This window comes from Carcharodon carcharias, chromosome 11 (genome assembly GCF_017639515.1).
Source record: "Carcharodon carcharias isolate sCarCar2 chromosome 11, sCarCar2.pri, whole genome shotgun sequence".
NCBI lineage: Eukaryota > Metazoa > Chordata > Chondrichthyes > Lamniformes > Lamnidae > Carcharodon > Carcharodon carcharias.
In genome coordinates, this window is record NC_054477.1 from 121,915,476 (window position 1) to 121,942,531 (window position 27,056).

The 27,056-nt window shown below is 45.2% G+C and overlaps 1 long non-coding RNA gene across 3 annotated transcripts in view; it reads right to left on the reverse strand.

Moving 5' to 3' along the window:
* Window positions 1-20,061: 20,061 nt before the first annotated feature.
* LOC121284248 overlaps window positions 20,062-27,056 on the reverse strand; it is a 33,405-nt gene continuing 26,410 nt past the window's right edge. For 2 of the 3 annotated variants that reach the window (XR_005944456.1, XR_005944454.1), the window contains 2 exons: window positions 25,553-25,757; window positions 22,015-22,728 (listed from right to left, as the gene is read on the reverse strand). This is a non-coding gene — a long non-coding RNA (uncharacterized LOC121284248). Of the gene's footprint in view, window positions 21,515-22,014; window positions 22,729-25,552; window positions 25,758-27,056 lie in introns of those variants that run through there. The other variant, XR_005944455.1, reaches the window with a different exon arrangement.

A 27,056-nucleotide genomic window follows, 5' to 3' on the forward strand; every position in this document is an offset into this window, starting at 1 on the left:
GCATGGGAAGTATTATACCTTTCCTCTGCTGGGCTTTTTGAGTTCCGCACTGGCGTCATGAGCCAGGTCTTCTGTGGATATCTCCTGTCACTCAGGAGCTTCCCCTGAGGGGAAGCAAAAAGCTGTGGCACCTGAGTGTGACTGAAAATGTACGAGGAATGACAGCTGCCTGGGAAGGGAACACACATCTGCCGGATTGGTTTTCTGCAGTCACAAACCAGCTGCACATTGAGAGAGTGATAATACTTTTGGTTTTCTGGCTGTTCCCAGGGAGATCTCAATGCCACATGTATGCAATCAATTGCTCCTTGTCCTGTGGAAATACAGCTATGGAGCTGAATCCAACAGCCCTGTCTGCCTGTTTCTCAGGGTCTGTGGTGAATCGCATAAACTTATTGGCCCTTTTGAAGATGACATTGGTGAACTCCTTGATGCATCTGTGTGTGGCTGACTGGGAGATGCCATGCATGTCAAAAATTCTGGAACTCCATTCCTAACAGCACTGTGGGTGTACCTACACCACATGGACTGCAGCGGTTCAAGAAGGCAGCTCACCATCACCTTCTCAAGGACAACTAGTGATGGGCAATAAATGCTGGCCCAGACAGCAAAGGCCACATCCTGTGAATGAAATTAAAAAAAATGTCCTCCATGGAGCCCATGACATGATGGCATAGAAATTCAAGGCCAAGATGATTTTTGAGGCTTCTGGCATACAGTTAACATCTCCCCAAGATCACTCTTCCCTTTCTTCAAAAAAAGGGCAATTCTCCGCAAAAGAGTCAACAAAGACTTCATGATCATTGGTAGTGGAGTCAATGATTGTAGTAAGAAGATCTCTTCTTCCAACAGATTATCTGCCTCTGCGGTGGCTTCATTCTCTCGCACTCTTTCTTGAAAGAGCAAAGTAAGGTCCAGAATATCATCTTGTGGGTGGTCACTGTTATTTCTGGTGCGTCCTGTTCCTGCTTTTTCTAGCCTGTCCCGAAAGAGAAGTGAAAGACCTGCAAAATCCTATTGTCCTTGCGGTTGAGGAGGGGTCGGTTGCAGTGTCATTTTATTCAGCCATGAAACTCTGTCAGGTAATGCTGAGACACCAGCTCCTGTGTCTAGCTTGAATTTGGTCAGATGCCCATTTACACTAATGTCAGAACTCCAATGCTGGTTTGTATTTTCCTTTATTTCTCTGAGGAAGATGATTTCCTGGTTGTCAAAATCTTCATTTTCTTGAATGGAGGGTCTTTTAACAGATTTCTCCTTCCACCTTGTAAACACGGATTTCCTGGAACAGTAGACCACTTTAAAATGGCCTAACTTGCCACACGCATGGCACTGCACAATTCAGGTGGGGCATTCTTCCCACCTGTGGGCCTTTGGACATTGGAAAATGGCATTTGGTGCCTCTTCAGGGCATTTCCCTGGTTGCTACCTTGCTATGCTTTGGGTTTTACAATCCACAAATTGGACAACTTCGTTGGGCTGTTCTTGGAAAATTTCCCTTCCATTTCTGACGAAAGCCTTATTCTGCCTTTGTTTCTCAGCCTGTGTGACTTTGCTTAAATTTAAATCTTCCCGAGATTGTTAGAAGTCAGAGAGATTCTTAACTAAAATGTGAACAATTATTCTATCTCTGATCAGGTCATCTTTCAGTGTTTCATACTCAATTTTCTGCTAGGTGGTACAAGTCATTGATGAATGAGTCAATATCTTCACCCTGTTTTTGACTGCATCAGTTAAATTTCACTCTCTTGACCACAATATTTTTATGAAGAATGAAGTATGAGTTAAAGGCTCCGATAACATCCTCATAGGAGGTTGTCTCTTCATTCACCTCCTGTTTGGCCAGCACATCATCATGATGCTCTCAACAGCTTATAACAAAGTGCTAACTTGATTTTTGTTCTCTTTGCTCACAAGACATGGAGCATTGTGGTGCTGGGTAAAACATCTTCACCTATTTTGCCATTGCCCAGCCTGTCCGGGGCTCTCTGTATCTTGAAATGATTCTGGTGGGGGCAAAGTGGCAGCTATTTCTCACCTTGATTAGAGGTTGTCTTTTCCCGTGCTGCTGACCTTGCCAGTCACTGGGCTGCCGGCATTACTTGGTCGTGTGGTTGCTGGGTTGGCCTTGAAGGCAGGGGGATCAGCAAGGCAGTCTTTGGATTTTTTATGAAATCTCATCCGCAGGCAGGATGTGGTTTCCAACAAGAATTAAAAATAAACAAAAGTTGAAATGTCATTTATAACATGTCCCTGCTCAGGGAAATGGTTTTAACATTTGTAAGTTTTTTATTGCTAATTTTAAAAATCTTCAGCTCCCTGAGGCAGCTCAGTGCCTCAAGTAGCTTTCTTTGCAGGCACTCGCGCGTATGCATAAATTTCCACGCTTGCCCTCCTCCTGCCCCCACCCCGGCAGCGCTCAATGGTCTAGTGTGCGTTTCACGCTGGCTGGTCATGAACTGACAGCATGAAATCGATATTGGGGCCCGATCGTGGATGGCGGTTGGCTTCACGACCACTCCTGGGCCTGCCCACTGCACCTGCCCTCTGAGGTAAAAATCCTGCCCCATGTAATTGTGTTCAACCAAACCTTCATCAGTTTCAATATCTTGCTAAGCACAGATAGCATAAAATCAGATCCCTTGAGGCCTCCATTTTGACCTTCAACATATTTGGTGTCAGCAGCCTGTAAGAGGCCACGACATGGCTGGCAGCGGCTGTCACTTCTAAAGATCTTGCAGCATCAAAGATAATTTCTGAAGATAGCAGAACAAAAGGCAGAAGACGAGTTAAACATCAACACCAATGGTAGTGATTCCACTTACTCAGCTCCAGTCCAGATTCCTCGAGGGAAGGACAGTCTGTAAGTGCAGCACTTTAAAGGAAGTCATTCACAGGGAACCTCAGTTCCTGTGCTTCAGTTTAAAAAAAAGATCCAGTTCTTCAACAACAACAACTTGTCATCTGACATTAGGCACAGAGACTAATGCCAACAAACATCCGCGTTCAGCAGCGAGTGAAGATCTCACCCCAAACTCAGTGAAAAAGTAACGTACCCCAGGCTGAGAGGGCCAGGACAGGCAAGTTCCAATGGCTCTCAATGGAGCTCAGCACGACTGTATGTTGGTTCCGCCATTTTGATTTTTTAGTTACGGCGCCAAAACCCGATCATCGAGGCGTGGTAGCAACCCAGCAGAATTAAAAGGCACAGATTCAATACTGAAACAGAAACAACAAACAAGGCACAATTTTTGCAATTTAAAGATCTGCAATTTGAAATTCTTTCTACTTATTTCAAGCTAGACTAGAAGAAACCAGCAACTAAAGTGCTACATTTAAAATATACAGCTAAAGGAGAAGCAAGCTCTTTCCCTCAGCAGCGCAAAATTGTTGCAGCATCTGTTTTCCAACAGCACAAGGACAACAGGCAGACAGGCAGCAAGTGCAATTTCTCATGCAAAGAGACACAGCCCTCCAGCCTATGGGTGGAATCAACCCAGATTTGCACTAGGTGTGGGAGTAGACGGGTAAAACAATGTTTTACCTGCTGACCGCAATGACGGCTTTTCATGCTGTATCGGCCCAAAGCCCCCCGCAATAATTATGCATTCCTGGGAAACACGCCATTTCCATAGGAGCGGGCTCTCATTTGCCTACCGCGCCATCACCTTGCCGCTTCAGCATGCCGGGCACCATATTTAAAGTCCAACTGCTCGCACACCTCTCAGTTCTTCCAGCTCATGACTACTGCAAAGAAGACAAGGCCTTGAAAGGCAAAAAATACCGCAGCCCCAGGTTCAATGACACATCCCTCGAGCATGTTTTGGGTGCAGTGGAGGCTCGCTGTGATGTTCTCTACTCCTGCTCTGGCAGCAGGATGGGCAGCAACCTCACTAATCCGGCTTGAGAGGCAAAGACAGGTAAGTCACTCTTCTCATCACTCTCAACTCACACACTTACAAACCCATCACACATCCACAGGGATCTCACACCTCAAGGGATAACACCACTAACTCTCACACACTAACTCTCACATCTCCATCAGGTTCATATCCCCTCGAGCTCGCACCCTCATCCCATCCATGGCTCCACACACAACACAAACATTCCACGGAGTGGCATGTGTCCTGCTCACACTCTCTCCGTCTGTTTTCTTTCAGGAGAAGCTGGCTCACATCAGCAGGGAGAGGTCCCAGACCAGGGGTGGAGTGGCCCACGTTAAGCCCCTCACTCACTTTGAGGAGTGTGCCATTGCCCTGACTGGTGAGGACATGGACTGTGCCTGCGGTGACAATGAGGTTGGTGGTGAACACCCAAATGAGGATCCTACACCTTATCATCCCTCTCTCAACGTAACCATGAGTGCTCTCTCTCCTGCTTTTGACTCTGCTGCCATGCACTAATTATCTATACTTTGGTTCACTTGGAGCTCTGGCAAGCGAATGACACTCTCAGCCAACCAGTCCTCAGGTCCATTCAGGTCCTCACCTCCAGCCAAGAGGACACCTCCTCCATTTAAGAGCTGGAAATAAGCAGCCTGGAAGACCCATCACAGCGCTTACCTACACGCTCCACCAGCGCAGAGACACACACCTCAGTGGAACCTAGACACATGTCCGCAGCAGCAGGAGGCAGGTTCATGTGAGCTCCCGGCAGTCAGAGGACTGCTGGAGAAGGGGCATCTGTGAGGTCTGAGTCAGGTAATGAGCCTCCATTTTTGGCCTTCCAATTCATCCTGGAGAGTCAGCAGCAGATGTGGGAACATCATGCAGAGCTGTTGGAAGCCCTCAGTGGAGTGGCACGAGTTGAGGAATGTGTCTGCTTGCTCGCTGATGAAGTGGTGCCCACATGTGCGTTTAGGGAGGATAGTGAATGCCATGGAGACCCTGATCCAGCAGAATGCAGAGATGTGTGCAGACCTGCATTCCATCATGGGAGCCATGGGTGAGTTCCTGCAGTGGCAACATGAGACGGAAATGGGGCAGCTGGACGATCTTCTAGGTGCACCTTCCCCTCAAGGTGTCAGGCAAGGGCCCTCGGGCACTGAAGGGAGGAGGACTGGCAGCTGGACACCCCTGGATCATCCACTCAGGAATCTCAGAGGCTGTCCTCTCCCTCCAAGTCCCTTTTGCGTGTGAGCTCTTCAACCTCGTCCTCTGCCACCACAGAGGTAGCAGCTGGGCGATGAGGGATTCTGGAAGGAGAAGTGTGTGTGTGTGTGTGAGTTTGTGTGGAGGGCCTTTTAGAGCCTCCAGCAAGCATTCTCCCACGCACGTGGATCCTTCACATATCACACTCACCTCAATGTCCTGAGCATTTTCAATGCTGCCTGCTGGTGTTTGCTTTAAGCTGTCCATCTGAGTTGACCTGCATCTCTGCCTACCCAATGATCACATTCCCATGCAGCACTTGATCTCGCCCACCATTCGTTTCACTTTCGAGTTAGACATCATGGTCTTGATCCAGTTTTTTGTGTGCTCCCCAATCTTTTCCCCTCCCCCAGTCACCCACTTCCTTACCCTCTTCACTGCTGACCCCCCAGCATCACCTTCTATCTCCCCTCTATGACCTACCAGCCACAACCCTTTACCTTCGGAACATGCACATTCCCTTCCTTCCCGAAAATTCCACCCCTATCCACTTTCAGCTCCTTGACCTCTTCCTTCCCACCCCCAGGGCTTGTGTCTGCCTATGAGTGCCACCAACAACACTCGCTGTCCCTTCTGCTGCTACTGTCGAACACTCACCCTCTCATCCTACCGCCTCATTTTGCCCTCGGTCATTCTTGCCGTTCCCTCGCTTATTCAGTGCCCACCCTCAGTTAGCTCCCTTGAAGGCATTCATGGACCCATCAGACCCCACCTTGCATGTTCACCTGGACATCACCCCCCCATACCCCTTTCCCCCCGGAACCCATTGCCCCTCTGCATTCCTTCTCCCAGCCCCGGAAGCCCTTCCCCTCTCCGACCCATTACCCCAAGAACTTCTTCCATTCGGTATCCCTTCTCACTTCATCACCTGGAACCCTTCCCCCCTCCGGACTCTTCCCCCGGAACCCTTGCCCCGTCCGGACCCATTCCACCTAGAACCCCTTACCCCCCACCCCCCCCAACCCCCCAGTCTTTCCAGCCCTCCCCGGACTCCCACCTGCTTAATCCCTCCCCCTTTCTGACTCTCTCAGGCATCCTTACTTCTTCCCCCACTCTTACTCCATCCCATTTCCACACTCCTTCCTCTCCTCTGGACTGCTTCACCTCTCCGTACTGCTTCCCTCCTCTGAACTCCTTCTCTTTCACCTTCCACCCCACTTACACTGACCTACCCAGTTGCCATCTTCTTCCTCCTAACCCCCTCCCCCACCGTACTCACTCCCCCTCCCAAACTCACCACCTGACATTTCTTTTCCCCCCCAACCTCAATCCCCAACACCTACATTACCCCCTCCCAATCTCACTCCCCCGACACCTACATTCCCCCCTTTCAACCTCATCCCCTGAAACTTTCATTCCCCCACTACCAACCTCACCCCCCCAACACCTCTTTATCTCCCAGTTGATCCTAGAACTTCCTCTCCCACCCCCTCGACCATCATACATTATGAGCATCAATGGTGACTTTCCAATTTCCGTGAGGGGCTTCACAGCAGAGCCATGTCCATGAGAATCCACCCAGCATGCCGTGGATGTTCCTCAGGATTCCGTTGCTGTCAGGCTCCTTGGATGTGCATAATGTGAGCAAGGCCCTGACAGTAAGCCCCGACTTCTACACGTCACAGTTGTTAAGACATGTTCTGCACCAACATGTTTTCCTGATGACGTGGGCAGACAATCCAGTAGTGGAGAGATTACTTCGGTGGGCTAGCCTTATAATGATATGCTGATGAATTACAATGAGGTTCCTGACGTCCGATGGTGGGGAATGCAGCCCGCCAAAAACGGGCTGAGCAGACAATCTTTGTCCTTCTTGCCATATTGTCTACTCACACCACCGAACACACCTGATGCCAGCAGGCAAGGAAAATCCCAGCCTATATTTGTGTAGAATCAGTGCAGCCAATAACCAAAAAAGAGGTGAATAGAGACTTGACTATGAACCAAGCAGACAGTAGTGGACGAGCCTCAGACTTTGCAATTGTCAAACAGGTTTAAGGTGCTCACAACCTGTATGGATGAAAACGAGGTCTGCCAGATGGATGTGCAGGCTGGCTATGGCACCATAGTACAGGAAGCTGTTCAAGTTGGGGGAGCAAACAGGAATGTAGTGGTAGTAGGAGACGGTCATTGACACAGAGATTGACACTGTTCCCTGCAGCAAAAAGTGAGAGTCCAGAAGGCCGTGTTGCCTGGACAGTGCCAGGGTTGGGACATCTGCTTGGACCTGGAGAGGAACCTGCAGTGGGAGGGGAAGGATCTGGTCAGAGTGGTTCATGTAGGTACCAATGACATAGGCAGGACAAGGAAGGAGGTTCTGCATAGTCTGAGAAGCCAGGCACCAAATTAAGAAGTAGAACCTCAAAGGTAATAATTCAGAGATTTATTTTTTTTATTTACATTTATTTACAAGCCACTTGTAAATTGGCATAGGGCAAATAAGATTAGAGACATAAATGCGTGGCCCAAAAACTGGTGTGAGAGAAGTGGGTTCTGGTCCATGCGGCACTGGCACCAGTATTGGGGAAAGTGGGGGCTGTACTGTCGGGACGGTCTACAGTACAATGTGTATTCTTGCAAATCGCATTAATAGGGAAGTAGAGGGGGCTTTAAGCACGAGGGTGGGGGGGTGGGGTGGGAGGGGGGGTGGTGTTGGTGAGGCATCAAGCTTGGGTAGATGTGGCAAATCAAGTGTTAGATTTAAGGCAAGAGACCATAATTGTAATATGGGAAATGAGGGTCATAGAATAGCAGGAAGGGACAGAGAGATAAAAATAATACACCAACAGTCAAGAGTAGGTGTTACAAAGATCACAAAAAAGACAAAACTAAAGGCTCTGTAACTGAATGCTTGCAATATTCATAACAAAGTAAATGATTTTATGGCGCACGTTGAAGCAAATAAGTATGATCTGATAACCATTACAGAGATGCAGCTGCAGGATGACAAGGATTTGGTCCTGAATATTGAAGGATATATGATATTCAAGAAGAATAGGGAGCTGGGTAAAGGGGGAGGGGTAGCACTGTTGAGCAAGGATGGCATTGGTGCAATAGCTACAGGTGACCTTGGGTCAGAAGATCAGGATGTAGAATCAGTTTGGGTGGAGGTGAGGAATAGTAAGGGAAAGAAGTTACCAGTGGGAGTGGTCTACAGGCCCCCTAACAGTAACCACAATGTAGGACAAAGTATACAAGAAGAAATATTGGGTGTTTGTGATAAAGGAACAGCAATAATTATGGGTAAATTTAATTTACATATAAACTGGAAAAATCAGGTTGGCAGTAGCAGTAGCCTGGATGAAAATTTCATAGAATGCTTTTGAGATAGTTTCTTAGAGCAGCATGTTCTGGAACCAACCAGAGAGCAGGTTATATTAGACTTGGTATTGTGTAAGGTGACAGAATTAATTAATTACCTCAGAGTGCAGGCACCCCTTAGTAGCAGTGACCACAATATGATTGAATTTTAAATCCAGCTTCAAAAGGAGAAGGGTGGGTCTGAGACTAGTATTTTAAACCTTATATGGGCATGAAAGCTGAGCTAGCTAAAGTGAACTGGGATACTAGGCTAGAGGATAAATCAATAGAGAAGCAGTGGCAGATGTTTAAGGGGATATTTCAGAATGTTCCAGATATGTATATTCCTACTTCGGCTGTTTCATCAATGACCTTCCTTCCATCATAAGGTCAGAAGTGGGGATGTTCGTTGATGATTGTACAGTGTTCAGCACCATTCGTGACTCCTCAGATACTGAAGCAGTCCATGTCCAAATGCAGCTAGACCTGGACAATATCCAGGCTTGAGCTGACAAGTGGCAAGTAACATTCGCGCCACACAAGTGTCAGGCAATGACCACCTCCAACCATCGCCCCTTGATGTTCAATGGCATTACCATCACTGAATGCCCCATTATCAACATCCTGGGGGTTACCATTGACCAGAAACTGAATTGGACTAGCCACATAAATACTGTGGTTACAAGAGCAGGTCAGAGGCTAGGAATCATGTGATGAGTAACTCACCTCATGACTCTTCAAAGCTTGTCCACCACCTACATGGCACAAGTCAGGAATGTGATGGAATACTCCCCACTTGCCTAGATGAGTGCAGCTCCTACAACACTGAAGAAGCTGGATACGTCCAGGACAAAGCAGTCCACTTGATGGGCACCACATCCACAAACATTCACTCCCTCCACCACCGATGCACAGTAACAGCAGTGTATACCTTCTATAAGATGCACTGCAGGAATTCACCAAGGCTCCTTAGACATCACTTTCCAAACCCATGACTACTACCACCTAGAAGGACAAGGGCAGCAGATAAATGGGAACACCACCAACTGGAATTTCCTCTCCAAGTCACTCACCATCCTGACTTGGAAATATATCATCGTTCCTTCACTGTTGCTGTGTCAAAATCCTGGAACTCCCTTCCTTCTTAACAGCACTGTGGGTGTACCTACACCACATGGACTGCAGCGTTTCAAGAAGGCAGCTCACCAACAACTTCTCAAGGACAACTAGGGGTGGGCAATAAATGTTGGCCCAGCCGGCAAAGCCCACATCCCATGAATGAATAAAACAAAAATTATGATGAAAAATTCTAAGGGGAGGGCCCACCATGCTGATTAACTAAAGAAGTTAAGGACAGCATCAAACTTCAGGAAAAAGCATATAACTGCACAAAAATGAGTGGCAGGTGAAATGATTGGGTAGGATAAAGAATGACAGAGAATGACTAAAAGTTTACTCAGGAGAAAGAAATTAGAGTATGAGAGGAAGCTAGCTAGAAATGTAAAAATGGATAGCAGGAGTTTCTATCGGTATTTAAAAGGGAAAAGAATAAATAAAGTATGTTGGTCCTCCAGAGAGTGTCAGTGGGTAGTTAATAGTTGATAATAAGGAAATGGCAGATGAAATTAACAAAGGTTTTTGCTTCTGTCTTCACGATAGAGGATACAAAAACATACCTGTAATAGCAGTAAATCAGGAAAGGCGAAAGGGGAATTTGGTGAAATTACAATCACTAGGTAAGCAGTACTGAGCAAACTGTTGGAGCTGTGGGCTGACAAATCTTCGGGTCCTGATGGACTTCATCCAAGTCTTTTAAAAGTTGTGGCTAATGAGGTAGTCGATGTGTTGGTGTTAATTTTCCAAAATTTGATGGATTCTGAAAAGGTTCCTTCAGGCTGGAAAGTAGCAAATATAACCCCCTCTATTCAGGAAGGGAGGGAGGCAGAAAATGGGAAACTCTAGGCCAGTTAGCTTGACGTCAGTTGTGGGGAAGGTGGTTGAATCGATCATTAAGGAGGTTATGGCTGGGCACTTAAAGGAACTCAAGGTATCAGGAAGAGTCGGCATCCTTTTGTGAAAGGTAAATCATGTTTAGCCCATTTATTGGACCTCTTTGAAGGAATAACATGCACTGTGGATAAAGGCGAGCCTGTAGACGTGTTGTATTTGGACTTCCAGAGAGGATTTTATAAGGTGCCACATCAAAGGTTATTGCAGAAAATAAAAGTTCATGGTGTAGGGGGATAACATATTAACAAGGGTAGAAGATTGATTGACTAACAGAAAACAGAGTATGCATAAATGGGTCTTTTTCGAATTGGCAGGATGTGATGAGTAGAGTCCTGCAAGGGTCTGTGCTGGGGCCTCAACTTTTTACAATTTATGTTAATGACTTAGATGAGGGGACTGAAGGCATGGTATCTAAATTTGCAGATGGCACAAAGATAGGTAGGAAAGTATATTGTGAAGAGGGCATAAGGAGGTTGGAGATGGATATAGATAGGTTAAGTGAGTGGGCAAAAATCTGGCAGATGGAGTATAAAGTAAGAAAATGTAAAGTTGTTCACTTTGGCAGGAAGAATAAAAAAGCAGAGTATTACTTAAATGAAGAACGGCTGCAGAATTCTGAGGTGCAGAGGGGTCTGGTTGTTCTAGTGCATGAGTCACAAAAAGTTAGTATGCAGGTACAGTAAGTAATTAAGAAAACTAACAGAATTCTACCCTTTATTATGAGAAGAATTGAACATAGGATGTTATGCTTCAGTTATACAGGGCATTGCTGAGACTATATCTCAAATATTGTGTGCAGTTTTGGTCTCCTTATTTAAGGAAGGATGTAAATGCATTGGAGGCAGTTCAGAGGAGGTTTACTAGATTGATACCTGGAATGAGTGAGTTGTCTTATGAGGAAAGGTAAGACAGACTGGGTTTGTTTCCATTGGAGTTTAAAAGAGTGAGGGGTGACTTGATTGAAGTATACAATATCTTGAATGGTATTGCCAAGGTGGACAGGAAAAGGATGTTTCCTCTTGTGGGCAAGTCCAGAACTAGGAAGCACTGTTTTACAATTCGGGGCTGCTCTTATAGGATAAAGATGAGGAGAATTTTTTTCTCAGAGGGTTGTGCGACTTTGGAACTCTGCCTGTGAAGACAGTGGAGGTGGGGTCACTGAATATTTTTAAGGCAGAGGTAGATAGATTCTTGTTAGGCAAGGGAATTAAAGGTTATCGGACGTAGATGGGAATTTGGAATTCGAAATACAAACAGGTCAGCCACGATCTTATTGAATGGCAAGAGCAGGCTGAAGGGGCTGAATGGCTTACATCTGCTCCTATTTCATATGTTCATAATTTTCCTTTGCAGCAGCCAAAAGTATATTCTTCAAAACTGTCTAAGCTGGAACAAGGGAAAGAATTATCCCCTCGTCGGGGTTGGGGAAGTGCAGGAGCAGATGCGGGCAGGCGCGCCTCCGCTCAGCGCTCCTGATCGGGAGGCACACCGCCATTTTAAGTGGGTGGGCCAGTTAAGGCCCGCCCAGCGCGACTTCTGCCAGGAAGTGCTATGCGCTCCCTGTGCGGACTGTCACATGAGTTGGGACATGTCCATCACTTTAACTCAAACAATTAATAAATTTTTAAAAACCCTCATGAAACCTCATCCCACCCATGGATGAAGTTTCATGCTTTTTCTGAAGCCCGCCGGGGCTCCAGGCCTGCCCGCCAACCCTAAGATTGGACGGGCAGGTCTATTAATTAGGTTAAGTACTTTTTAAATGGCCTCAATAGGCTGTTGACAGGCCGGCGGGTGCACTGCTGATTCGGCTGCACCCCCGCTGACTTGAAAATGGAGATGACGCGGGGTGACGTTGGGAATTCCGTCCTTGCGTCGGTGAGTGCGCCCTGCCTCCTGCTCGCCGACCTAAAGATCCTGACCCTGTTGAAATATTGTCACCTTGGGTTTGTACCTCTTTGAATGCGATCTGTCACTGCCTGGTGCAATGTTGAAACTATATGCGAGTGCTTGTACCATGTTGCAAAACACGATCTTTGTGACAGATATTTTTATTCTGAATGACAGGGTAGCTGTCCCTTATTTTAAAGTTTTAATCTTAATCATTTTCACCTTGAGAAAAAGGCAGCTACATGTTTAAAGCATGTAAAGTCTAAAACTAATTACATAGAAATTATAACATTGAAACCCAACAAAAAATAAGCATAACATCCTAATTCCATATCCCCACCCTTTACCCATATTCTTTGATTTCAATTTCCTTCATCTAACTCTTTCTGAGTTATTAACATGGGAGGTGAATCACCCCAGAGATTCTCGCACTCCTCTATCAAAACTTTAGTGGGAAGTGAGCAGGAATCCCCATTTACACATGTAGGGCAGGATTTTACCGTCGGCGAGCAGGGGCGGGACTCGCTCACCAATGTGTAAAATGACGCGTGGAACTCCCAACGTCACCATGCCCCATTTAAATCTTCAGGAAGGTGGGGGCGCAGCAAAATCAGCCGACCTGTCAATGGCCAGTTGAGGCCATTGACAGATCAATTAAAGTAATTAGTGGACCTGCCCACCCAACCTTAAGGTTAGCAGGCAGGCCAGGAGCCCCGGCGGGTAGTAGTAAAAACATGAAACCTCGTCCACCGGCGGGATGAGGCTTCATGTAGGGCTTTAAAAATTTGAATACATTTTTTTTTTAAATTTTGAACATGTCCCAACTCATGTGACATTGTCACATGGGGGGACATGTAAGGGAATTTTTTTTCTCTATTTTTAATATTTTTGAAAGTGGAGGCGATCTCCCTGACGCAGCACTTAGCCTCAGGATGATGAATGTGCTCTTTCGTGCGCATATGCGAAAATGCACACTCTCGATTTTAGGCATCCCCTCCCCCCCCCCCCCCCCACTGTCTGCACAGGGAGCGCATAGCGCTTAATTGGCCCACCCACATAAAGCGGCGCCACACCTCTGATCAGGGGCGCCGATTGGAAGTGCGCCTGCATGCACCCACCCATCAACATCCCCCCCGACAGGGGGATAATTCTGCCCATAGGGTTGGATATAATGCTCCCCTGCCAGTGGGTTTGATGGGGCATGTTATAAATCCAGGTGGCGGCATGCTCACTGCCTACCCTCCTGCCCCTGCCCACGCCATGATTTTAAAGTCGTGTGGTGGCGGGGGGATCGTTGGGTAGCCCGCCAATTGAGGCCTTTGAGTGGCCAATTAATGCGCGCTTAAGGGCCTCATCCCACCACTGTGTGAGTCCCACACCAAGTGTCCAGCCCAGTAACATTCCTTGTATAGACTGCAGGCAGGAAGCAAGTCTCCTCCTTAATGGAATACTGGGCCCTCCCAAGGTGCAACACTCCTCCAGTTCCCCAATTCCCAGCCTTTCTATCCTGGCTCCTCATTCTCCTTGCTGGGGCCTGCCAGCCTGGTCCCAGCAAGAAGCCCACACTTGACTCATATCCTGGATCCAGTGGAACATGCCACCTCATGGGCCTTGCTGCTCCTGGTGGTGATACTGGTACTTTAGAGCTGCTGGACTCTGATCGGTTGGCAGCTCTCTGCGTTGCTGAGTTGACAACTCAGTGAATTGCTGAGGGGTGGAAGTCCCACCTCAAGTCAAGTGATGGTCAATCGACCATAAAATTTGTGCAGGCAGCAAAGGAAACGTTGGTGGGCACACCCCTGACTTTTTAGCTGGGGAGTGGGGACCACAATACTCTGTTAAATCCAGCCCATAGGGCTGAATTTTACCTGGGAGATGGTGATCTCACCTGAAGTGTAAAAGTTGGGGGACAGCTGCTTTTGCTTGGCCGACTCAACCCACAACCTTTTAAAAGCCGTCTTGATGCTGATTGACTTGGCTGGTAGCCGCAGTGAGGGGAGTGGGCATCTGGGATTGCAAGGGTGGTGAGGGGGGAGAAATATGGGAGTGGGGAAAGAAATACCTTGGTGACCCACTGCAATGGGCACAAGGTGTCTGACCACGAGGTACCCTTCTAGCCTGACCATGATGCTGCCAGGTTTCACCTGGTGACCTTGCCACATGGGAAAACCCCAGTTGTGACCGGGGGGATACTTACATGGCCATTAATTGCCACTTAAGGGTCTCAATTGGCCCACAGGTGAGCAGACCACCCGACACCATCCCTCATTGGGGGCAAATACTCACGGGGGCAGGTTGCTGATGCACAACGCAGCTGCCATGGCACCTAATTTTAAGTGTGTCAAACCACATTCGGAGGGTGTGGGTGGGGGGAGTGTGGTGGTGGGAAGCGTAAAATTCCATCCATTCTAAGATTTCTGTCAAGCATCTGCCAAAATTAACAGAGGTAGATCCTTAGATCTACATGACATGGATTCTGCTTCAGTCATTGCATTTCACAGCCTCATAACCCTTGGTGTAAAATGTTTCTCCTGCTCTCTGTCCTAAATCATTTACATTTAATCTAATATTTACTATACTTATATCAATAACTATATATCTTAAGTTTTAGATTTTAATTCAAATCCAATGACTGGGCAGCTGTTTAAATAAGTTTGAATGTAAGTTTTTACTTTTAGATAAAGGCAGCTGCTGTTCTAAAACTGTTAAGTGTGATTTCCTCTAACAAGTCGGGTGGAAGGAACAGCTTAAAAAGCTGCAGGGATCACTTCTGTAAACAGCTCAAGTTGATGCTGACCTACATACATTGAGGTTTTAGATGATGATAAACTTTCATACAGTTATTCTAAAATGTGCTGCTGAGTGAACTACAATTAATGCAACTTTAATATGCAATAGTCTGATCTTTTCATCTACTTTCTGATCACAAAGGGGTGAAGCTGGTCTATGTCAAATGCATGAAATGGGTTTATAGCTAATCAGCTGCTGATTATTTTTAACATTAGTTTTTACTTTCTATTGACTGAGAAAATATTACCAAAATTTTTCATTTCAGACCAAGTAACTCTTCCTGTTCTCACACCATTACATCTGGTGCCCCAAAAGATCTTTACTTGACCTCTTCCTATTTCTCATTTATATGCTGCCGTCTGTAACATCCTCCATGGGCACAGCATTAGTTTTCACATGTATGCTGATGACACCTGGCTTTACCTCACCACCACCACTCTTGACTCCCTCACTGTTGCTAAATTATCAGAATGCTTATTCAATATCCAGTAGTGGATGAGCAGAAATTTCCTCCAATTAAATATTGGGAAGACTGAAGCCATTGTTTTCAGCCCCCACTTCAGACTCTGTTCCCTAGCTACCAACTCTAATCTTCTCCCTCTCTAAAGCAGGTTTGTTTGCAATCATGGTGTCACATTGATCCCAAGCTGAACTTCCTTATATTCATGCTATTACTAAGACAGCTTATTTCCACCTCCATAATATCAACTGGATTTGCACCTGTCTCAGCCCATCTGCTGCAGAACACTCATTCAAGCCTTCATTAACCCTAGACTCGATTATTCTAATGCACTCCTGGCTGGTTTCCTACATTCAACTCTCCATAATATTGAGGTCACCACCCTTGTGCTTGCTGACCTACATTGACTCCCGTCAAGAAATATCTTGATTTTAAAATTCTCAGCTTTGCTTTCAAATCCTCCTTGCCCCTTCCTATCTCCTCCATTCCCACAACCCTCCAAGATATCTGTGCACATCTAATTCTGGCCTCTCGTGCATTCCCAATTTTAATTGCTCCAACATTGGTGGCCATGCCTTTAGTTATCTAGGCTCAGGCTCTTGAATCCCCTCCCTACAACTCTTTGTCTTTCTAACTCCCTTTCCGCCTTTAAGACATTCCTTAAAACCTACCTCCTCGACTAAAGCTTTGGTCATTTGATCTAAAAGCTCTTTATGCTGCTTAGTGTCATACTTTGTTTTATAATGCTTCTCTGAAGTGCCTTGGAATGTTCCATTATGTTCAAGGCGCCGTATAAACTTAAGCTGTTGTTGAAGCTACATTCATCCAGACAAATGGAAAATATTCCACCACATTCTTGACTTGTGCCTTGGACAGGCTTTGGGGAGTCAGGAGGTGAGTTACTTGCCACAAAATCCCCAGCTTCCTATCTGCTTTTGTAGCCACAGTATTTATGTGCGTGCTCCGGTTAGGTTTCTGGTCAATGGTAATTCCCACGATGTTCAATGATAATATCATTATATGTCAAGGGGATATCAATAGATTCTCTATTGTTGGGGGTGGTCATTGCTTGGCATTTGTGCGGTGTGAATGTTACTTGCCAGTTATCAGTCGAAGCCTGAATGTTGTACAGGATTTACCACAAGCGGACACAGACTGCTTCAGTATCTGAATGGTGCTGAAAATTGTACAGCTATCAGTGACCATCACCATTTCTGATAAAATGATGGAAAAAAGGTCATTAATGAAGCAGCTGAAGGTTGTTGGGCCTTGGTAATTGCCCTGAGGAGCACCTCCAGTGATGTCCTGGGAAGGAGATGGCCACAACCATCCTCCTTCGTGCCAAGCATGATGTGGTGAAATGCTGCTTGATGTCAAGGGCAGTCACTCTCACCTCACCTCTTGAATTCCGCTCTTTTTTCCACATTTGGATCAAGGCTGTAATGAGACCTGGGGCTGAATTTTAACTCAAGTCTGAGAAATGTGAATTAGAGCAGTTTTTTACTACACCAACCCGAACCCATCAACTCAAAATTGGTGGGGAGGTAAATAGTGAGGAGGATAGCCTTAGATTACAGGAGGATATAGACGGGCTGGTTGGATGGGCTGATCAGCGGCAAATGGAATTTAATCCGGATAAGTGTGAGGTGATCTGGGCAGGACAAACAAGGCACGGGAATACACGATAAATGGTAGGACCCTGGGAAGTACCGGGGATCAGAGGGACCTTGGTGTACATGTCCACCAGTCCCTTAAGGTAGCGGGACAGGTAGATAAGGTGGTTAAGAAGGCATATGGGATGCTTGCCTTTATTAGCCAAGGCATAGAATATAAGAGCAGGGAGGCTATGCTGGAACTATATAAAATGCTGGTTAGGCCACAGCTAAAGTATTGCATGCAGGTCTGGAATCTGCATTATAGGAAGGATGTGATTTCACTAGAGTGCAGAGGAGATTTACCAGGATGTTGCCTTGGCTGGAGAGTTTTAATTATGAGGAGATTGGATAGACTGTGGTTCTTTTCCCTGGAGCAGAGGAGGTTGAAGAGGGACATGATTGAGGTGTATAAAATTATGAGGGGCATAGATAGGGTAGACAGGAAGGAACATTTCCCCTTGGTGGAGGGATCAATAACCAGGGGGCATAGATTTAAGGTAAGGGGCAGGAGGTTTAGAGGGGATGTGAGGAAGAATTTTTTCGCCCACAGAGGGGTGGGAATCTGGAACTCACTGCCTGAAAGGGTGGTAGAGGCAGAAACCTTTATAACATTTAAGAAGTATTTGGATGTGCACTTGCCATGACATGGCACACAAGGCTATGGGCCTAGTGCTGGACAATGGGATTAGAGAATTGGGTACTTGTTTGACTGGTGCAGACTCGATGGGCTGAATGGCCTTTTTCTGTGCTGTAGACCTCTATGACACTTTGACTATGACTCTATAACTCCTCCCATACCAGCCATATTTTTGTCTCTAGAGACATGTGTGGCAAGGTTTGGGTCTGCTGCCTTCCTAAGCATGCCTGGGGTAGTGTTGGAGGTGCTCAGGTGCTAAGGCTGACTGGTTAGAAGGCCTGGCTCAATTCTTGAGGACACCATTCCAGCACTCCACATCATTCTTATGACCCTGAATACTCACCCCCGCATTCCCATGGCTCCTCCATGGCCCAGTATATCTCCATATCCCCTTCCATGCCCTCCATGTATCCTCCATAGCCATTCACCCAATATCCACTGAGGAAAGACCTCAGGAGCCATGTAATAGCAATGGGAAGTCTTTAAAATGGATGTGAACAACATTAAACATCAAACTATCTAATAGAGCTAATAATAACACAATCTTTCATTCTGAAAGAAAAAATGCAGGCCATTGAAAAAAAAAACTTAAGACCCCTCAAGTGGCCATTTAGTTGTAAAAACAAATAGACATCTATTCAGAAACCACATCAAAGACAGATAGTCCTTTAATAACCTTCTCAAACTGTCAATCAAATTGTGCACAACCACCTGCTGAGCCAAGTGCTTATAAGGTTTTGAGATGCATCAAAATGGGCTCAGCAGTCATAAAACCTTCAGCTTCAGACAATGAATATATTGAAACTGAAAGGACAGATGGCTAGGAATTTTTTTTCTAAGCTACACCAGCTGACCAGTGGCTGTTGTTTTCTATGTTAAAGCAGAAGACCAATGTTTTTCTGTACTACAGCACTGTGGATATTTAAATCACCTCAGATCATGACACTAAATTTCCCAAGCTCTGTTTTCTGTAATTAAAGCAGAAAAATGCTGGAAATACCGGCAGGGTGCTGCTTGACCTGCTGTGTATTTCCTGCGTTTTCTGGTTTTGTTTCAGATTTCCAACATCCCATGATTTTGCTTTTTTTCTATGGTTTTCTGAATGCAATTTTGAATGCATAGTAGCATGGTTTCAACATTTACACCATACTGGTGAATGCAGCAGCCAACTTACTTTTTCAAGTCAGAGTCCCATGATCAATCACTGCAGTAAAGATACAAATGACTTATAATAAAGCATCTAATAATAACATTTGAAGTTGTCAAATCATTTAACATTTACTTGTCAGAATGTTCCCGACCTCTCAGCAGGCTCCCCTAAGGTTCCCAAAGTTTCTTAACTGGTGGGTTTTCCAAAGACTTCCAAAATCATTCTGACCCAATGAAAATGATGGGAGACATCAAATACAATTTTCCCCTAGCCCTGACAATGGTGATCCTGACATCACAGGAAATTAGTGTGGGGTGTGGACCGAGGCAAACCTGAACCTTTTTCCACCTATGGGAATTTTATGTGGGACTCTTCTTGAGAGGAAAATACAAAATTTCCTGCCCCATGGCCTCAATTTTGCCTTTTCCAGCACCCTTCCCATACTTTTTTGGGAGGTGAAAATCTAGCTACTGGCTCTTGGTAACCCAAACTGAGCATTGATAAGCTGGTTATTGCTAGGGAAATGCTGCTTGCTAGCATTGTCAACAACATTTACCATCACTTTGCAGGTGATTGAGAGTAGACTGATTGTACACTAATTGGCTGGATTGGATTTGTCCTGCTTCTTACGGACAGCACAAACCTGGGCACATTTCCACATTGGCAAGTGGATGCCCATGTTGTAGCTGTATTGGAACAGCATAGCTAGGGGTGTGGCTACTTCTGGAGCACAAGTCTTCAGTACTACAGCTAGGATGTTGTCAGGGCCTTTGTTGCCATAGTGTTTGCTGTAACCTGCACCTTCAGCCATTTCTTGATCTCAAATCGAGTGAATTGCACATACATATGAACTTGGAGCAGGAGTAGGCCATTCAGCCCCTAGAGCCTGCTCTACCATTTGATAAGATCATGACTGGTCTGATTGTGAGCTCTACTTTCCTGTCTACCCCTATAACATTTGACTCCCTTGTCAATCAAGAAGGCAACTTGATTGAAACCTTCAATATCCTGAAGGGCCTTGACAGGGTGGATGTGAAGAGGATGTTTCCTGTTGTGGGAGAATCTGCTACTAAGAATCACAAAGATGAGGATAAATTTTTTTTCTCAGATGATTGTGAGTTTTTGGAACTTTCTTCCTCAAAAGGCAGTGGAAGCAAATTTTTGAATATTTTTAAGGCAGAGCTAGATAGGTTCTTCATAAGAAAGGGGTTGAAAGGTTATCGAGGGATAGGTGGGAATGTGGGGCTGAGATTAGTCAGATCATCATGATCTTATTGAATGGCAGAGTGGGCACAAAGGGCCTATTGCTAATTTGTATTTAAGTAGGTTTTTGTTGGTTCTCTCATCACCTGTCAGCCAGATATGCCCTTCAGGGATCTGCCAGCTTGGTCACTCATGGTGCTATTGAGTCAGTCTTGGTGATGGGCATTAAAGTCTCTCATTCTGGGTACATTCTTTGCCTCTTCTACCTTCAGTGCTTCTTCCTAGTGAGTCGAATTTTTGATTGCAGATTTTTAAAATGCATTGAATTTAAGTCCCTGAGCTACTACGGTGGGATTTGAACTTGTGTCTCTGGAGCCTTAGTCTGAACCTCTGGTTACTAGTCCGGTAACATTCCCACTTCACTACCATTCTCTTCAATAATTTTTCGCATGCATTGTCTCTCGAGTGTTTTCCTTGGTCTGTCGTCAAGGAGGAGCAAAATGAATGGCTGTAATTGAATTTCTCCTTCCTTGTTACAACTCCAAATCATTCTCATGTACAGGTTGATATAGGAATAATGCTCAGATCACTCTCTTAGGTAACTGATGCTACTGAATCTGAGGAATTTTCCCTGGCAGGTCTGAATTTGATATGTTAACTAAGGTGCATCATTAAGTCTGGTATTTCTTAGCAGCAGCATGAGCATTCATGAAGGGTGCTTCCACTCTGTTTTGAAATTTGTGCCTGCGAGTTATGCTGTACACCACAGGAATTGCCATTTACACCATTACAGACTGCAGTGTAGTCAACTGCTCGAAACTGTACAACTAAGTCGTGGTTGCCTTGCTAGACCTCGCTGTGTAAGGTGCAATCTTGGACAAGATCCTCTGACAGCAATATTTGTTTATAAGCAGAAGCTATGAATTTTTTAAGGCTTTCTGTGGGAAAATTAGATTACAAAATGTTAGCACAAATTTGAGGGAAAGATTAGCTCATTAAAAAAGATCAAGTGTGTTTTAATCTCTGGAGCAGAGCCTGAACTGAACCAGAGCTGAGCTATACTTACTGTAATCTCTGATCTGCTGCTATCTCATTTTATGTAAGTGAAACCACTTGTTCTTCTCCCCCAGCCACTATTACTCATTTTGTACTTTGTTCAGGGTGCGTGCGTGTAACCATGTAGGTTAACTGCCAGTTATTGCTTGGGATGTAGAGTGTTCTGCAGTATAAGATTTCCTTGGGGTCACCAGCAGTTGTTTTTACTCTGTTCTGAGAAAAAGGAACAAAATATTAAAACACTGGTCAGAATATTGTGCTTGTCCGGCGGGCACGCGCCCGACCTGACCTGAATGAGTGTAAAATGATGTGCGATGAGTCAGGCAAGCGTCTCAACGTCATTGCGCACTCACGTGATATTTCAGTTGGCAGGCAAGCGTGGGAGTCAGCTGTATGCCCACCAACAATTAACAGGCCTATTAAGGCCAGTAAAGTGATAATTAAATTAAATTTTCCGCTGCCCATCCAACCTTACAGTCTTTGGATTTTTTGGAAACCTCATCCATGGGCAGGATGATATTTCCAACAACAAATAAAAATGAAATAGACATTTGAAAATTTCACTCATAACATGCCCCTGCTGATGTGACAGAGTCACATGAGGGGACAAATTTTTAACATTGCTTAAGTTTTTAATTTTTAATTTAAAAAATCTCCACTCCCTGAGGCAGCTCTGTGCCTTAGGGAACTTTTACTGCGAGCACCCACGCACATGCGCAAACTTCAGTGCTCCTCCTGTGCCCCCACCCCAGCAGTGCTGAGAGCTGCAGCATGCATTTCACACTGCCTGGCCGTTAATTGGCCAACCAGCATGAAATCGCGGTCGGTGCCCGATCGCAAGCGACGATCAGCTTCTTCGCCGCTCGCGAACTCACCCACCGAGCCTGCCCAATCACTGGAAAATCCTGCCACTGTCTCATTGAATCGCTTGTGATGTTTCTCAGTAACTGCATTGTGCCTGTGCCACACTCACATAGTGACAAACATTAGGTTATTAGCCACAACCAAAGCCCAGTAGCTATGGATGGTTTACTATTTCCTTTTTAGAGCACAAACATCATAAGCTGCCAGTTTCTTGGTCAAACTGTATGTTACAAAACAGAACAACGTTATCCTGCTGGGTTGGCTCCTCTGAGTGAAATCCCTTTAAGAATTATTGTTGCTCACACATGCATTAATTGTATAAGTTTCTTATACAGAAAGATCTACATTCCTCTGAGGTTCTTGTCATTCATAAGCAGATCTGACACCTTCTTTCCTATATTTCCTCTATTTCTCCAGCTCTGGAGATTTTTGCAATCTCTGCATATGTCTGCTGCATGAAAAGCTTCTGAGAAGAATGGCCACCTCTGGCATACAGAGTCCCACTTTTTCCTTCACTTTTTTCTGAAGCTCTTCCTGAAGCATTGTTGTCAAAGCTGCTCCTTCTTGATCAGTTTCCACAGTACAACAGAATAGCAATGTGAAAAAAATAGAACAGTTAACAGGAGAGCACCATTGTCAACACATGAGCACTCTCGCCAGAATAGCATCGTCAACAGAATAGCACTGCTAACAGAATAGCACTGCTAACAGAATAGCACTGCTAACAGCTTCCCTGCTCCCTCTCCCCACCATTGCAATGTTATAAATGGCTGATTAGCACTACGAGCAGGGTAATCCTCTATGCGGGTCTTGAAGCACATAATTTTTATTGCTCTATAAAATGACAAAATCAAAGGATAATAATTCTGTTTGTTTGTGCTTAAAAATCTAGCTATTGTGTAGCAATCCATCTTAGCTATTGTAAAAGGTTGGGACAGTGTTATGATACTAATGTGTGGTTGTCATGCTGCTGGGTCTTTTCCCATTTTTAATTGAGATTTTTTAGCTTCTGTATTATAGATCAATTTCACAACTTGCTATGCCCTTGGGACTATTTTCACTGATCCTCATACCTTTATATGTTTTGATTGTGTGCCTAGAATAGGAAACAAAGAACCACTCTTAAGACCACAGTTGTTCACAAATTAATTACTTAGACTTAGGAATAAAAAAACACAATTTCTAAACTTACAGTTGGCACCATATTGGGGATGGGAGGAATAGTCAATACAGAGGAGGATTGCAACAAATCACAAGAATAAACTTGCAGAATAGGCAGAGAAAATTAATTTCAGCAGAGCTAAGTCTGAGGCTTTTGGCAAGTAAATTAAGAAGGTCAGGTATTACATAGAAAACATGAACCTAAATAGTGCTGTGGAGCAAAGGAATCCAAGAGTAGAAATACACAAATCACTGAAAGTAATGACGTAGGTTAACAAAACTCAATTTGTTTTCTAAAGGGTTAAAATTGAAAAATAGTGCAGTTATGCTAAACTTGTGTCAAATTTTTATATGGTGTTTTAACATAAAATGCTTCAAGTCACTTCACAGGAATGGTACAGAGTAAAATTTGGTTTTGATTCACACAAGGCAATGTTAGGACAGATGACTGAAAGCTTGGTCAAAGAGATAGGTTTTAAGGATTGTATTAAAGAAGGAAAGGGAGGTAGACAGGTGGAGAGGTTTAGGAAGGAAATTCCAGAATTTAGGACCGAGGCAAGCTGAAGGCAGGGATTATCAAGAGGTCAGAATTAGATGAGCGCAGATATCTTGTGAGGCTGGAGGACTTTACAGAGATTTGGAGGGGCAAGATCATGGAAGGGATTTGTAAACAAGGTTGAAAGTGATAAAATGAATGCATTTTTTGACTGGGAGCCAATGTTGGCCAACAAGCACAGGAGTGATGGGTGAACAGAACTTTGTGTAAGTAAGGACACAGGCAGCAACATTTTAGATGACCTCGAGTTTGCAGATGGTAGAATGTGGGAGGAAGCTAGGAATGCATTGGAATAGTCAAATTTAGAAGTAACAAAGATATAAATGAGAATTTCAAAGACAGATGAACTGAGACAGGGCTGAGTCAGATGATGTTACGGAGGTGGAAATAGATGGGTTTGTGATAGTGCAGATTTGTGGCTGGAAGCTCTTCTCGGGCTCAAATATAACACCATGGCTGCTAACAGTATTGTTCAGCCTCAGACAGATCCCAGAGAGAGGAATGAAGTTGATAGCATGCAAATAGATCTTGTGATAGCAACAGAAAGCAATGGCTTCAGTCTTCACAATATTTAAATGGAGAAAATTTCTGCTCATTCAGCACTGGATGCCGCAATAGCAGACACACGGTTGATGAAATTTAATGCAGGGAAGTGTGAATTGGGTGGCAGGCAGAAAAGTTAAGACCACAATCAGAGCAGCCATGAATTGCTCGCCCCCACAGAAGAAATGCTGGTTGCAAACTGTCTCTCATTGGAAGCCCTCAAGAGCTGCCAGCCAACTTGCAGTCCCAGCAGCGCCAGAAGGGAGTATTGGGCATTGCTGGGGCTACAAGGAGGCCCATAAAGAAGTGGGATAGAGGATACTGGAAACAGGTACTTTTTGGATTGGGAGGCCTGGCAGGGAAGCACAAACAGGGGTACAATCTTAGGGCAGTGCCCCAAAAGGATGCACCCCCATCCTTTCTGCCTTTTCAACAACTTTGGTGAAAAAATGGCTTTCCCTTTCTAGCCTGTCTTCACCACCCTGTGTATTATGGCAATGGCGGCGGATTGAGGCCCTTAAGTGGTCATCCTTTATAGGCCTAAGGGCAGGCAGGCTTGTGGGCATCTTACCTACCCCCTGTATTATAGTGACCAGGTATGGGCAAATGGGAAGGCAGTGGGTCTTTACATGCCTCACCTGCTGAAAACACATCTCACAGGTGGTCATAAAATCCAGCCATGGTAAACTTTTATATAACACTAATTTGGCCTCAACTAGCGTTTTGGGCATAATTTAATGCTCTCCCCTGAAATGAGTTTCGTGGTGGGGAAGGCATCTAATTAGGTAGGAGGGTAGCAGGTGGGTACTCTGCCACATTCCTGCCTCTTCCCTGTGGATGGACATCCTGCCCCAACACCTGTAGTGGGCAATTAATGCCCATTTAAGGGCCTCATTTTGCTGCCACTGGTATTCGCCCAGCAGCAGGCAGGGGATTTGCCATGCAGAAGGCCTGAAAAATAAACTCTGTTGGAGTTGCCTGGGGATTTCGAGAGGTGTACCTCTTTCAAAAGCACCCAGTTCATGACCAAGGGACCTGGCATCGGAAAGGGGGGTATGCCCGCTGAGGGCCACCCCACCAACTGCCATTACTGCCTCCCCTCCCCCATGACTCCCATCATCACTCACCTGTGCCTGGGTCCATCTGTGTCAGCCAATCTGGGCCTCAGGTTGGTATACTACTGGCAGCAGCCACCACTTCCTCAGTGGCTCTGTCGAGCATCGAAGTGCTTCCAGCCTTTGATTGGTGGCAGCTCTCAGCAGGTGGGATTTCTGACCCCGGGGTCCTTGATCCTGGGAGCGGCCTCATTAGGACTTAATTTGATGAGCCTTCCTGAAAGGGGCAGAAAAGATTCATGAGAATGGTTCTGGGGATGAGGGATGGTAGTTACAATTATAGGTTGGAGAAGATAGAGTTATTTGTCTTAGAGGAGAGAATGTTGAGGTATTTAACATCATGATTCAAAATCATGAGGGGTCTGGACAGAGTAGATAGAGAGAATCTGTTCCTGTTGGTGGAAGGGTCAAAAATTTAAAGTGATTAGCAAAAGAACCAGAGATGACATGTGGAAAAATCTTTTTACACAGCGAACGGCTAGGATCTGGAATGAGAGTGAGCTGGAGGCAACTTCAATTGTGGCTTTCGAAAAGGAATTGGATAATTATCTGAAGAGAATAGATTTGCAGGGCTACAGGGAAAAGGCAGGATAGTGGGACTAGCTGAGTAGCTCTTACAGAGAGTCAACATAGAAACAATTGGGCAAACGGCATCTTTCTGTGCTGTAACTATTCTATGATTTTATGATTTGAAGAAACACCAGCCAACATTCTTCCCCAACCAATGGCATCAAAACAAATTAATTGGCCATACATCTAATTGCCATGGATGGGGTCTTGCAGTTTGTACAACGCTGAAGAATTTACCTTCAAAACAAAATATATGAAGCATTTTGATGTTTCTGAGCGACTTGTTAAGATATTGAATAAATGTAAGTCTTTCTCTTTACTCTAACATAATACATGCTAGAGGACTAATTTTTACAACTGCAAGTTGGCTTTGCATTTCTGAAAATCACAAGTATGTTAACTCCATCCCCTGCTGGTGCAAGTGGCTACAGTGTGTACCATCTACATTGCAGCAACTCTTCAAGGCTTCTTCAACAGCAGGTCCCAAACTGCAACCTCTAACCGAGGAGGACAAAGGCAGCAGAAGCATGGGAACACCACCACCTCCAACTTTCCCTTCAAGTCATACAGCAAAATTCTGGAACTCCATCCCTAACAATCTGTGGAAATACCCTCACCACGCAAACTGCAGAGATTTAAGTAGGCTGTTTGTCACCATCTTCTCAAGGACGATTTAGGATGGGCAATATATGCTGGCCTTGTCAGTGATGCCCACATTTAATCAATGAATGGAAAATCTTTCAAAGGGGAATTGGGTTAATACATGAACAGGATAATTTGCAGGGCAGTGGGGAGAGACCAAGAAAATTGGGGTCATTGGATACTGCTTTCAAAATGTTGGCACAAATCAATGGGCTAAAAGGTCTTCTTGTAGGTTTTTTAAAATTCATTCATGGGATGTGGGCTTCGCTGGCTGGGCCAACATTTATTGCTCATCCCTAGTTGC